Genomic DNA, 14,575 nt, shown 5'->3' with positions numbered 1-14,575 from the left:
AACATTCCGGAACCTTGGTGCATTCCGGAACTCTGAACATTCCGGAATTCCGAACATTCCGGAACCTTGGTGGATTCCGGAACTCTGAACATTCCGGAACCTTGGTGGATTCCGGAACTCTGAACATTCCGGAACTCTGAACATTCCGGCATTCCGAACATTCCGGAACCTTGGTACATTCCGGAATTCCGAACATTCCGGAACCTTGGTGCATTCCGGAACTCTGAACATTCCGGAACTAGTAAGTAAGTAAGTAAGTAAAATTTATTTATATAGCACTTTTTAAGACAAAACGCTGTTACAAAGTGCTTCACAGGAAAACATGTCAAACAAACAATATAGCAACATAAAGAAAGCATAAAAGCATATCAAACAAGCAATAGTACAATATAAATATAAAATAAAACAACATGTTACGCATTAACATTTCCCAAATGCCTGTCTAAACAGATGAGTTTTAAGCTGTTTTTTGAAAGAAGCCACCGTGTCGATGGTGCGTAGTGGGGGGGGTAAACCGTTCCACAGTATAGGAGCCAGGGTTTGAAATGCGTGATCCCCCTTTGTTTTCAGACGAGTCCGTGGGATAGATAGACGACCGCTATCAGTGGATCTAAGAGTTCGCTTTGGAGAATAGGGCTGGAGAAGCTCCGAGATATAGATGGGGGCCCCACCTTGTAGAGACATAAACGTAAAGGTGAGGATTTTAAACTTATATCTATACTCAACCGGAAGCCAATGCAGGGATTTTAGTATAGGAGTGATATGGGAAAATTTGTTGCTATGGGTCAAAAGCCTTGCTGCAGCATTCTGAACCGCTTGGAGCCGATTTAGTGAGGCCTTAGAAACGCAGGAAAAGAGTGCATTACAATAATCCAGCCGGGAGGAGATAAAGGCGTGGACAAGCATCTCCAGTTCGGTTGTGGAGACAATAGTCCTGAGTTTGGCAATATTTCTTAAGTGAAAAAAGCAAGAGCGGGTCACGGATTTAACATGGGCATCAAAGGACAAAGATTGGTCGAAAATTATCCCAAGATTCCGGGCAGTGGCTTTTATCGACGATGAAAAAGCACCCAGATGTTGACTAATCTGTGGCTTGATATTCTCCGGGGCTAGGATTAAGCACTCGGTCTTGTCTGCGTTCAACTGCAGAAAATTGTTTGTCATCCAAAGATTGATTTCCTTAAGACAGTCCATAAGAGTGGATAGCTTGTCTAATTCCCAAGATTTAAAAGAAATGTATAATTGGATGTCGTCCGCATATAAATGATAGGAAATATTTTTGAAACCGCTAATGATCAGGCCTAGGAACTCTGAACATTCCGGAATTCCGAACATTCCGGAACCTTGGTGCATTCCGGAACTCTGAACATTCCGGAACCTTGGTGGATTCCGGAACTCTGAACATTCCAGAACCTTGGTGCATTCCGGAATTCCGAACATTCCGGAACCTTGGTTGATTCCGGAACTCTGAACATTCCGGAACTCTGAACATTCCGGAATTCCGAACATTCCGGAACCTTGGTGCATTCCGGAACTCTGAACATTCCGGAACCTTGGTGGATTCCGGAACTCTGAACATTCCGGAACCTTGGTGGATTCCGGAACTCTGAACATTCCGGTACTCTGAACATTCCGGAATTCCGAACATTCCGGAACCTTGGTGCATTCCGGAACTCCGAACATTCTGGAACCTTGGTGCATTCCGGAACTCTGAACATTCCGGAACCTTGCTGCATTCCGGAACTCTGAACATTCCGGAATTCCGAACATTCCGGAACCTTGGTGCATTCCGGAATTCCGAACATTCCGGAACCTTGGTGCATTCCGGAACTCTGAACATTCCGGAACTCTGAACATTCCGGAATTCCGAACATTCCGGAACCTTGGTGCATTCCGGAATTCCGAACATTCCGGAACTCCGAACATTCCGGAATTCCGAACCTTGGTGCATTCCGGAACTCTGAACATTCCGGAACCTTGGTACATCCCGGAACACTGAACACTCCGGAATTCCGAACATTCCAGAACCTTGGTGCATTCCGGAACTCTGAACATTCCGGAACCTTGGTGCATTCCGGAATTCCGAACATTCCGGAACCTTGGTGCATTCCGGAACTCTGAACATTCCGGAATTCCGAACATTCCGGAACCTTTGTGCATTCCGGAACTCTGAACATTCCGGAACCTTGGTGCATTCCGGAATTCCGAACATTCCGGAACCTTGGTTGATTCCGGAACTCTGAACATTCCGGAACTCTGAACATTCCGGAATTCCGAACATTCCGGAACCTTGGTCCATTCCGGAACTCTGAACATTCCGGAACCTTGGTGCATTCCGGAACTCTGAACATTCCGGAACCTTGGTGGATTCCGGAACTCTGAACATTCCGGAACTCTGAACATTCCGGAATTCCGAACATTCCGGAACCATGGTGCATTCCGGAACTCCGAACATTCTGGAACCTTGGTGCATTCCGGAACTCTGAACATTCCGGAACCTTGGTGGATTCCGGAACTCTGAACATTCCGGAACTCTGAACATTCCGGAATTCCGAACATTCCGGAACCTTGGTGCATTCCGGAACTCCGAACATTCCGGAACCTTGGTGCATTCCGGAACTCTTAACATTCCGGAACCTTGGTGGATTCCGGAATTCCGAACATTCCGGAACCTTGGTGCATTCCGGAATTCCGAACATTCCGGAACCTTGGTGCATTCCGGAACTCTGAACATTCCGGAATTCCGAACATTCCGGAACCTTGGTGGATTCCGGAACTCTGAACATTCCGGAACCTTGGTGGATTCCGGAACTCTGAACATTCCGGAACTCTGAACATTCCGGCATTCCGAACATTCCGGAACCTTGGTACATTCCGGAATTCCGAACATTCCGGAACCTTGGTGCATTCCGGAACTCTGAACATTCCGGAATTCCGAACATTCCGGAACCTTTGTGCATTCCGGAACTCTGAACATTCCGGAACCTTGGTGCATTCCGGAATTCCGAACATTCCAGAACCTTGGTGGATTCCGGAACTCTGAACATTCCGGAACCTTGGTGGATTCCGGAACTCTGAACATTCCGGAACTCTGAACATTCCGGCATTCCGAACATTCCGGAACCTTGGTGCATTCCGGAACTCTGAACATTCCGGAATTCCGAACATTCCGGAACCTTTGTGCATTCCGGAATTCCGAACATTCCGGAACCTTTGTGCATTCCGGAATTCCGAACATTCCGGAACCTTTGTGCATTCCGGAACACTGAACATTCCGGAACCTTGGTGCATTCCGGAATTCCGAACATTCCGGAACCTTGGTTGATTCCGGAACTCTGAACATTCCGGAACTCTGAACATTCCGGAATTCCGAACATTCCGGAACCTTGGTGCATTCCGGAACTCTGAACATTCCGGAACCTTGGTGGATTCCGGAACTCTGAACATTCCGGAACCTTGGTGGATTCCGGAACTCTGAACATTCCGGAATTCCGAACATTCCGGAACCTTGGTGCATTCCGGAACTCTGAACATTCCGCAACCTTGGTGCATTCCGGAACTCTTAACATTCCGGAACCTTGGTGGATTCCGGAATTCCGAACATTCCAGAACCTTGGTTGATTCCGGAACTCTGAACATTCCGGAACTCTGAACATTCCGGAATTCCGAACATTCCGGAACCTTGGTGCATTCCGGAACTCTGAACATTCCGCAACCTTGGTGCATTCCGGAACTCTGAACATTCCCGAATTCCGAACATTCCGGAACCTTGGTGGATTCCGGAATTCCGAACATTCTGGAACCTTGGTGCATTCCGGAATTCCGAACATTCCGGAACCTTGGTGCATTCCGGAACTCTGAACATTCCGGAATTCCGAACATTCCGGAACCTTGGTGGATTCCGGAACTCTGAACATTCCGGAACTCTGAACATTCCGGCATTCCGAACATTCCGGAACCTTGGTGCATTCCGGAACTCTGAACATTCCGGAATTCCGAACATTCCGGAACCTTGGTGCATTCCGGAATTCCGAACATTCCGGAACCTTGGTTGATTCCGAAACTCTGAACATTCCGGAACTCTGAACATTCCGGAATTCCGAACATTCCGGAACCTTGGTGCATTCCGGAATTCCGAACATTCCGGAACCTTGGTGCATTCCGGAACTCTGAACATTCCGGAACCTTGGTGGATTCCGGAACTCTGAACATTCCGGAACCTTGGTGGATTCCGGAACTCTGAACATTCCGGAATTCCGAACATTCCGGAACCTTGGTGCATTCCGGAACTCTGAACATTCCGCAACCTTGGTGCATTCCGGAACTCTTAACATTCCGGAACCTTGGTGGATTCCGGAATTCCGAACATTCCAGAACCTTGGTTGATTCCGGAACTCTGAACATTCCGGAACTCTGAACATTCCGGAATTCCGAACATTCCGGAACCTTGGTGCATTCCGGAACTCTGAACATTCCGCAACCTTGGTGCATTCCGGAACTCTGAACATTCCGGAATTCCGAACATTCCGGAACCTTGGTGGATTCCGGAATTCCGAACATTCTGGAACCTTGGTGCATTCCGGAATTCCGAACATTCCGGAACCTTGGTGCATTCCGGAACTCTGAACATTCCGGAATTCCGAACATTCCGGAACCTTGGTGGATTCCGGAACTCTGAACATTCCGGAACCTTGGTGGATTCCGGAACTCTGAACATTCCGGAACTCTGAACATTCCGGAACCTTGGTGCATTCCGGAACTCTGAACATTCCAGAAACTTGGTGCATTCCTGAACTCTTAACATTCCGGAACTCCGAACATTCTGGAATTCCGAACCTTGGTGCATTCCGGAACTCTGAACATTCCGGAACCTTGGTACATCCCGGAACCTTGGTGCATTCCGGAACTCTGAACATTCCGGAACCTTGGTGCATTCCGGAACTCTGAACATTCCGGAACCTTGGTGGATTCCGGAATTCCGAACATTCCGGAACCTTGGTGCATTCCGGAATTCCGAACATTCCGGAACCTTGGTGCATTCCGGAACTCTGAACATTCCGGAATTCCGAACATTCCGGAACCTTGGTGGATTCCGGAACTCTGAACATTCCGGAACCTTGGTGGATTCCGGAACTCTGAACATTCCGGAACTCTGAACATTCCGGCATTCCGAACATTCCGGAACCTTGGTACATACCGGAATTCCGAACATTCCGGAACCTTGGTGCATTCCGGAACTCTGAACATTCCGGAATTCCGAACATTCCGGAACCTTTGTGCATTCCGGAACTCTGAACATTCCGGAACCTTGGTGCATTCCGGAATTCCGAACATTCCGGAACCTTGGTTGATTCCGGAACTCTGAACATTCCGGAACTCTGAACATTCCGGAATTCCGAACATTCCGGAACCTTGGTGCATTCCGGAACTCTGAACATTCCGGAATTCCGAACATTCCGGAACCTTGGTGGATTCCGGAACTCTGAACATTCCGGAACCTTGGTGGATTCCGGAACTCTGAACATTCCGGAACTCTGAACATTCCGGCATTCCGAACATTCCGGAACCTTGGTACATACCGGAATTCCGAACATTCCGGAACCTTGGTGCATTCCGGAACTCTGAACATTCCGGAATTCCGAACATTCCGGAACCTTTGTGCATTCCGGAACTCTGAACATTCCGGAACCTTGGTGCATTCCGGAATTCCGAACATTCCGGAACCTTGGTTGATTCCGGAACTCTGAACATTCCGGAACTCTGAACATTCCGGAATTCCGAACATTCCGGAACCTTGGTGCATTCCGGAACTCTGAACATTCCGGAACCTTGGTGGATTCTGGAACTCTGAACATTCCGGAACTCTGAACATTCCGGAATTCCGAACATTCCGGAACCTTGGTGCATTCCGGAACTCTGAACATTCCGCAACCTTGGTGCATTCCGGAACTCTTAACATTCCGGAACCTTGGTGGATTCCGGAATTCCGAACATTCCAGAACCTTGGTTGATTCCGGAACTCTGAACATTCCGGAACTCTGAACATTCCGGAATTCCGAACATTCCGGAACCTTGGTGCATTCCGGAACTCTGAACATTCCGCAACCTTGGTGCATTCCGGAACTCTGAACATTCCGGAACCTTGGTGGATTCCGGAACTCTGAACATTCCGGAACTCTGAACATTCCGGCATTCCGAACATTCCGGAACCTTGGTACATTCCGGAATTCCGAACATTCCGGAACCTTGGTGCATTCCGGAACTCTGAACATTCCGGAATTCCGAACATTCCGGAACCTTTGTGCATTCCGGAACTCTGAACATTCCGGAACCTTGGTGCATTCCGGAATTCCGAACATTCCGGAACCTTGGTTGATTCCGGAACTCTGAACATTCCGGAACTCTGAACATTCTGGAATTCCGAACATTCCGGAACCTTGGTGCATTCCGGAACTCTGAACATTCCGGAACCTTGGTGGATTCCGGAACTCTGAACATTCCGGAACTCTGAACATTCCGGAATTCCGAACATTCCGGAACCTTGGTGCATTCCGGAACTCTGAACATTCCGCAACCTTGGTGCATTCCGGAACTCTGAACATTCCGGAATTCCGAACATTCCGGAACCTTGGTGGATTCCGGAATTCCGAACATTCTGGAACCTTGGTGCATTCCGGAATTCCGAACATTCCGGAACCTTGGTGCATTCCGGAACTCTGAACATTCCGGAATTCCGAACATTCCGGAACCTTGGTGGATTCTGGAACTCTGAACATTCCGGAACCTTGGTGGATTCCGGAACTCTGAACATTCCGGAACTCTGAACATTGGTGCATTCCGAACATTCCGGAACCTTGGTACATTCCGGAATTCCGAACATTCCGGAACCTTGGTGCATTCCGGAACTCTGAACATTCCGGAATTCCGAACATTCCGGAACCTTTGTGCATTCCGGAACTCTGAACATTCCGGAACCTTGGTGCATTCCGGAATTCCGAACATTCCGGAACCTTGGTTGATTCCGGAACTCTGAACATTCCGGAACCTTGGTGCATTCCGGAATTCCGAACATTCCGGAACCTTGGTGCATTCCGGAACTCTGAACATTCCGGAACCTTGGTGGATTCCGGAACTCTGAACATTCCGGAACCTTGGTGGATTCCGGAACTCTTAACATTCCGGAACCTTGGTGGATTCCGGAATTCCGAACATTCCAGAACCTTGGTTGATTCCGGAACTCTGAACATTCCGGAACTCTGAACATTCCGGAATTCCGAACATTCCGGAACCTTGGTGCATTCCGGAACTCTGAACATTCCGCAACCTTGGTGCATTCCGGAACTCTTAACATTCCGGAACCTTGGTGGATTCCGGAATTCCGAACATTCCAGAACCTTGGTTGATTCCGGAACTCTGAACATTCCGGAACTCTGAACATTCCGGAATTCCGAACATTCCGGAACCTTGGTGCATTCCGGAACTCTGAACATTCCGCAACCTTGGTGCATTCCGGAACTCTGAACATTCCGGAACTCTGAACATTCCGGAATTCCGAACATTCCAGGACCTTAGTGCATTTGGTGCCCTTGTAAGGTAACGACTGTTTCCCGCACCTGCCCGTGTAAGAAAACGCCTGCTTCCCGCGCCTGCCCTTGTCAGATAACGCTCTTTTGCTGCGCCTGCCCGTGTACGATAACGCCTGTTTCCCGTCCCTGCCCGTGTAAGATAACGCCTGTTTGCCACGCCTGCCCGTGTAAGATAACGCTTGTTTCCGTGTAAGAAAACGCCTTTTTCCCTCGCCTGCCCATGTAAGATAACGCCTGTTTCTGTGTAAGATAACGCCTGTTTCTGTGTAAGATAATGCCTGTTTCCCGTGCCTGCCCTTATAAGATCACGCCTGTTTCCCGCGCCTGCACGTGTAAGTTAACGTCTGTTTGCCGCGCCAGACCGTATAAGATAACAACTGCTTCCCGCGCCTGCCCGTGTAAGATAACCCCTGTTTCCGTGTCAGATAACGCCTGTTTACCGCCCCTGCCTGTGTCAGATAACGCATGGTTGCCGCGCCGGCCTGTGCAAGATAACGCCTGTTTCCCGCGCCTGGCCATGTAAGATAATGCCTGTTTCCGTGTAAGATAGCGCCTGTTGTAGCCACAGGGCAGCTGTGGCTACAACCAGTGATCTCACTTTACTTCATCCAGCTATACTAATCATCAACAACAGGTGTGTTCGGGGAACCGGAATAGCGAGCTCAGAGTTAGCGCGATGATTTGGTCTTGGATGTTTCATTTGATCTTGGATGTAGTAAGCGACGTACGAAGCACAGGGCCCTGTTTGCCGCGCCTGCCCGTGTAAGATAGCGCCTGTTTCCCACGCCTGCCCGTGTAAGATAACGCCTGTTTCCCGCGCCTGCCCGTGTAATATAACGCCTTTTTCCCGCACCTACCCGTGTAAGATAACGCCTGTTTCCTGCGCCTGCACGTGTAAGATAACGCCCGTTTCCGTGTAAGATAACGCCTGTTTCTTGCGCCTGCCCGTGTAAGATTACCACTGTTTCCCGGACCTGCCTGTGTAAGATGACGCCTGTTTCCCGCCCCTGCCCGTGTCAGATAACGCATGTTTGCCGCACCTGCCCGTGCAAGATAACGGTAAGATCAGAGTTTGAATGAAAAACGGAAGTAGAATGTACAGAACAGAGTTTGAATAAAAACAATAGAATTTGAATCAAAACAACAGAATTGAAATGTACAGAACAGAGTTTGAATGAAAAGAAACGGAATTAGAATGTACAGAACAGAGTTTGAATGAAAAAAAAAACGAAATTAGAATGAACAGAACAGAGTTTGAATGAAGAAAAAACGGAATTAAAGTGAAAACAACGGAATTTGAATGAAAACAACAGAATTTGATTGAAAACAATGGAATATTAAAACAAACAACAGAATTAGAATGAAAACAACGGAATTAGAATGTATAGAACAGAGTTAGAATGAAAACAACGGAATTAGAATGTACAGAACAGAGTTTGAATGAAAACAACGGAATTAGAATGTAGAGAACAGAATTTGAATGAAAAAAACAGAATTAGAATGTAGAGAACAGAGTTTGAAGGAAAACAACGGAATTAGAATGTACAGAACAGAGTTTGAATGAAAACAACGGAATTAGAATGTACAGAACAGAGTTTGAATGAAAACAACGGATTTGAATGTAGAGAACAGAATTTGAATCAAAACAATGGAATTTGAATCTGTCACGGTTTGCGGGGCAAGCCGTGTGGAGTTGTAGAAAAGGACCCAAAAGGCGGCAGCTCTGGTGCAGGTGAATATTTATTTACAACGGTGGGCACAAAACAGCACTGGTGAAAAAACAAGAAACCGGAAACCTAAACTGGGTAAGCTAATAACACAGACCAGAAACGAGGATGCAGGGAGGTCCGGGGAAATACATACGGTGAGACGCAGGGAGACCGAGGGCAAACAACACAGACGAACCAGCAATTACTATGACAGAAGACACAACTTAAATACACTCAGAGAACACAGGGAGATTACATACAGGTGGGAACACAGCTGGGAGTGATCACGTGACGAGAGTAGGGAGACAAACTGAAACACTCACATAAGACGCAGACCTTCACAATAAAACAGGAAAAACATACACGCAATGACATAACACACCAACTTAACACAGACTGGGGGACACAGAACATAGGAACATAAACCATGAAACAGAAGGGTATGAACACCCAAGGTAACCAAAACCACAGAATACTAATAAACTAAACAAACACGGAGTCGCAGACTCCGGATCATGACAGAATCAAAACAACAGAATTGAAATGTACAGATCAGAGTTTGAATGAAAACAACGGAATTAGAATGTACAGAACTGAATTTGAATCAAAACAATGGAATTTGAATGAAAACAACACAATTAGAATGAAAAATATAGACTATTAAAACAAACAACAGAATTAGAATGAAAACAACAGAATTTGAATGAAAACAACAGAATTAGAGTGTAGAGAACAGAATTTGAATGAAAACAACGGAATTAGAATGTACAGAACAGAATTTGAATGAAAACAACAGAATTAGAATGTACAGAACAGAGTTTGAATGATATCAAAGAAATTAGAATGTACAGAACAGAGTTTGAATAAAAAAAAGCAACGGAATTAGAATGAAAAAAACGGAATTTGAATAAAAACAAGGGAATTAGAATTTACAGAACAGACTTTAAATGAAAACAAGGGAATTAGAATGTACAGAACAGAGTTTGAATGAAAACAATGGAATTAGAATGAACAGAACTGAATTTGAATCAAAACAATGGAATTTAAATGAAAACAACAGAATTAGAATTAAAATAATGGACTATTAAAACAAACAACGGAATTAGAATGAAAACAACGGAATTTGAATGAAAACAACAGAATTAGAATGTAGAGAACAGAATTTGAAAGAAAACAATGGAATTTGAATCAAAACAACAGAATTGAAATGTATAGAACAGAGTTTGAATGAAAAAAACGGAATTTGAATGAAAACAAGAGAATTAGAATGTACAGAACAGAGTTTGAATGAAAACAACGAAATTAGAATGAACAGAACTGAATTTGAATCAAAACAATGGAATTTGAATGAAAACAACAGAATTAGAATGAAAACAATGGAATATTAAAACAAACAACAGAATTAGAATGAAAACAACGCAATTAGAATGTACAGAACAGAGTTTGAAAGTAAACAACAGAATTTGAATGTACAGAACAGAGTTTGAATGAAAACAACGGAATTAGAATAAAAAAAACAGAATTGAAATGTACAGAACAGAGTTTGAATGAAAACAACGGAATTAGAATGTACAGAATAGATTTTGAATGAAAACAACGGAATTAGAATGTACAGAATAGAGTTTGAATGAAAACAACGGAATTAGAATGTACAGAACAGACTTTGAATGAAAACAACAGAATTAGAATGTACAGAACAGAGTTTGAATGAAAAACGGAAGTAGAATGTACAAAACAGAGTTTGAATAAAAACAATGGAATTAGAATGTACAAAACAGAGTTTGAATAAAAAAAACAACGGAATTAGAATGAAAACAACGGAATTTGAATGAAAACAACAGAATTAGAATGAAAACAATGGAATATTAAAACAAACAACAGAATTTGAATGAAAACAACGGAATTAGAATGTACAGAACAGAGTTTGAATGAAAACAACGGAATTTGAATGAAAACAACAGAATTAGAATGTAGAGAACAGAGTTTGAATGAAAACAACGGAATTAGAATGTACAGAACAGAGTTTGAATGAAAACAACGGAATTAGAATGAACAGAACAGACTTTGAATGAAAACAATGGAATTAGAATGTACAGAACAGAGTTTGAATGAAAAACGGAAGTAGAATGTACAGAACAGAGTTTGAATAAAAACAATGGAATTTGAATCAAAACAACAGAATTGAAATGTACAGAACAGAGTTTGAATGAAAACAACGGAATTAGAATGTACAGAACAGAGTTTGAATGAAAAAAACGGAATTAGGATGTACAGAACAGAGTTTGAAAAAAAACAGTGGAATTTGAATCAATACAACTGTCATGGTCCTGGGCCATGTTGGCCCAGTGTTCTTAGTTTCCTTGTATGTTTGTATTTTGTTCCTTGCTTAGGCCATGTTTTCTGAGTTGCCCTGTTGTGTTGTTCCCTAAGTGTTTTCCCTTCATGGCTTTTACCCCCTGTGTGCCCCTCTATGTATTTATGAGCCCTCGTCTCCCTTTGTGGTTGTTTCATGTTTCCCCAGCCCGTTATGTCTGTGTTTTCCCCGTGCTCTCTCTCCTCCTGTCTGAACCTCTGTGCACTTCCTGTTTACTTTGTGACTCTCACGCCCGTACATGTCATGTTCAGTTCACCCCGCCCTGTCTCGTTATGATTATCAGTATCACCTGTGTTCCCCGTGTGTTCCCACTTTCCTCGTTAACCCTCTGTGTATTTCTGTCTGCGTCTCCCTCTGTTCAGCGTGACGTCGTCCCTCATGCTGTGTGGATTTCCCTGTGTTCCTTGGTGAGCTTTATGTTAGTTTTTCCCAGTCTAGTTTTGTATCGCCTATCATCTTCTGTTACGCAATAAAGCTGCCTTTTGAGTTCATTCCCTCGTGCCTGTGAGTCCTGCATTTTGGGTCCTACTCCTGCCTGCCGCACAGCGATTCCTGACAGTACGACGTCACCAGACATGGACCCAGCAGGCTCCTCCCGGGAAAGCGATTTGGCCCGCATCTTCAGCCTGTGGGAGCGAGTTTCCCACGCCTCGGACATTAAAGCGATGTCCATTGGGATAAACGCCATCGAGGCAATTCTCAAGGGGAATCCCCATCTTCACAAGCTCTCAGGATTTTCGGGCCTACTGTCCAATCTGCAGAAAGCCAAGGAGACAGTACAAGTTCGCGAGCTCGTCATACCGCAACAGCGACCGCCACAATCGGGAAACGTTTCCACGCTGCTGCCACTGGACTCCTCTCCATCCACCCTCCACTCTGACTGTCACTCACCCGCTGCTTTTCTCGCAGCAATGTGGTCGGAGGATGAGGAGCCGGCCGTGATCTCTCCGTCGTTGCCGGTTTCCTCCATCACCGCACCTTCGGCTTCCCGAAGAAAACGGCATTCACGCCGCCGACGCGCCACCCCACAGCCGGACATTCGGCCTTCTAATTCACCTGCTGTGGTGAGTGAGGACTCTGTGTCTTTTCCAGACATTATGACTGTTCATTCAGGGGCTGTGTTTTGTGTGGCGGATGTCAATGCGAGCTGCTTATCGCCTGTGCAGCTACCAGAAGCTCAGTCGGCTCCCTCGCAGCTACTTCCAGCTCGGTCAGCTCCCTCGCAGCTACTTCCAGCTCGGTCAGCTCCCTCGCAGCCCTTCCCAGCTCGGTCAGCTCCCTCGCAGCCCTTCCCAGCTCGGTCAGCTCCCTCGCAGCCCTTCCCAGCTCGGTCAGCTCCCTCGCAGCCCTTCCCAGCTCGGTCAGCTCCCTCGCAGCCCTTCCCAGCTCAGTTAGCTCCCTCGCAGCCCTTCCCAGCTCAGTCAGCTCCCTCGCAGCCCTTCACAGCTCAGTTAGCTCCCTCGCAGCCCTTCACAGCTCAGTTTCCCGTGTCCCCCTCAGTTCAGTTTCCCGTGTCCCCCTCAGTTCAGTTTCCCGTGTCCCCCTCAGTTCAGTTTCCAGTGTCCCCCTCAGTTCAGTCTCCTGTGTCCCCGCTAGCTCAGCCATTAACTCCACCACACGCTCCATTTTCACCTCTACCATCGCTTCAGTCATCAGTTCGGTCTGCCACTCAGTCGCCCTTAGTTCCGTCATCCACACTACCACCTGTTTCCCTTCCACCCCAACCATCACTACACCCAGCCATTCAGGCTGCTACTCAGTCAGACATTCAACCCATAGCCCTGCCGTTACTATACTCTGTAGCTGAGCTACTAGCCGCCCGACCCACAGCCACTTCAGCCACTCCTCCACCCGTTACACCTCCACTACAACCATCACTGCAGTCTCTAGCGCAGTCTCCTGCAGCTCTGCTTTCCCCAGTGCAGTCTCCAGTGTCCCCAGTGCAGTCTCCAGTGTCCCCAGTGCAGCCTCCTGCAGCCCTGCTTTCCCCAGTGCAGTCTCCAGTGTCCCCAGTGCAGCCTCCTTTAGCACAGTCACCCACTCAACCACCAGCACCACAACCGTCACTACCTCTAGTTCATTCCCCTGTGAAGTCATTAACTCCACCACCTACTCCACTCTCACCACCACCGTTACTACAGACATCAGTTCAGTCCCCTGTGCAGTCATTTACTTCTCCACCGTTAGCAGCTCAGGTCCCCGTGTGTCCAGCAGCTCAGGTCCCCGTGTGTCTAGCAGCTCAGGTCCCCGTGTGTCCAGCAGCTCAGCTCGCACCTGAACCATTGGCCCAGTCCCCGATAGCAATACGGTCTTCTGTTCGGCTTAACATTCAGCCAGGGGTCCCAAACCTCTCTGGCTCTACATCAGCTCCTGCTGGAAGCTCGGATGAGCTCATCCAGGACTCCACGGCTCCCACGCCGCCATCTACCTCGTCCGCTGGGGGTTCCAGTGAGCCCGGCCAGCACCTCCTCGTCTCCGCTGAAGGGCCCGAGGAGCCCGTTCAGCCTCCTGTCTCCGCTGGAGGGTCCGAGGGGCCCGTTCAGCCTCCTGTCTCCGCTGGAGGGTCCGAGGGGCCCATTCAGCCTCCTGTCTCCGCTGGAGGGTCCTGTGCCCACCAGGCCATGGCCAGCACGCCTGGGACTGGAGGGCCGCCGCTGCCTTCCGCGCGGTCGGCCCCCTGAACTGCTCCGTCGTCTCCTTCGGCGCCGCCGCCGCCTTCCGCGCGGTCGGCCCCCTGAACTGCTCCGTCGTCTCCTTCGCCGCCGCCGCCGCCTTCCGCGCGGTCGGCCTCCTGAACTGCTCCGTTGTCTCCTTCGCCGCCGCCGTTGCCTTGCGCACGGCCGGCCTCCCGAACTGTTTCCACGTCGCCGCCGTTGCCTTGCGCACGGCCGGCCTCCTGAATTGTT

The sequence above is a fragment of the Astatotilapia calliptera genome, chromosome 13 (genome assembly GCF_964374335.1).
Source record: "Astatotilapia calliptera chromosome 13, fAstCal68.1, whole genome shotgun sequence".
NCBI classification, from domain to species: Eukaryota; Metazoa; Chordata; class Actinopteri; order Cichliformes; family Cichlidae; genus Astatotilapia; species Astatotilapia calliptera.
This window is presented reverse-complemented; position numbering follows the sequence as displayed.